Consider the following 926-nt stretch of genomic DNA (forward strand, 5'->3'; position numbering starts at 1 on the left):
GTGGATGCCTCATCCCCAGGTTGGACGGGGCTTGGAGCACCCTGGGATAGTGGGAGGTGAGAGGATGGAATGAGGTGATCTTTAGGGTCCCTTCCAACACAATCTGGTCTGGAATACTAGCAAGAAACCACCCACCTTTTTTGTTTTTTTGGGTTTTTTTTTGAGGACAACAGCTCTGAGGTCTGTTCACAGCACAGACATGTGGGTGCATAACAGCACAAAAAATGTGTTTCAGGGTAAGTGTCCTCACTCGGCAGCCTGGCCACAGCCCCCCCCCCCCCCAGCCCGCTGGGCTGGATTACCCGAAGGATTCAGCTCTGTGCAGACTAACAGCTCCTGCAGGAGCAGCAGCAGAGGGGCTGCAGCACTGGGAGCTGCAGGGGGATCTCCAGAGCTCTGCCTGCTTCACCCCTGCACCTTCCAAGGCAAGACTGAGCAGCTCCCAGTGCAGCAAATCCCCTACAGTGGGACAGAGGGAGGACAAGGGAAGGAGAGAGCTGTATGCTTGGAAGGAGAGAGATGCCAGGCTGTTCAGCAAAGCCTAGGATCCATCCAAGTTAGTGCTGCCTCTTCAGCCCCAGAAATCACAGAATCCTAGAATATCCTGGGCTGGAAGGGACCCCCAAGGATCATCCAGTCCAACTCCTGCCCTGCACAGACACCCCAGCAATCCCACCCTGTGCATCCCAGGGAGCAGTGTCCAAACACTCCTGGAGGTCTGGCAGCCTCAGGGCTGGGACCATTCCCTGGGGAGCCTGGGCAGTGCCCAAGCCTCCTCCCTGACTTCTCCTGAATCCCCCAAACCCAAGTTATACAGCAGAGTTCATTCAGACCAGGCTCCTCTTCCTGGAAAATGTCTCATTCAGCATCACCATCTTGTTCTCTGGGACAACACATCAAACCACCAGCAGCAACAACAAACAAAA

Source organism: Serinus canaria, chromosome 27, assembly GCF_022539315.1.
Source record: "Serinus canaria isolate serCan28SL12 chromosome 27, serCan2020, whole genome shotgun sequence".
Classification (NCBI taxonomy): domain Eukaryota; kingdom Metazoa; phylum Chordata; class Aves; order Passeriformes; family Fringillidae; genus Serinus; species Serinus canaria.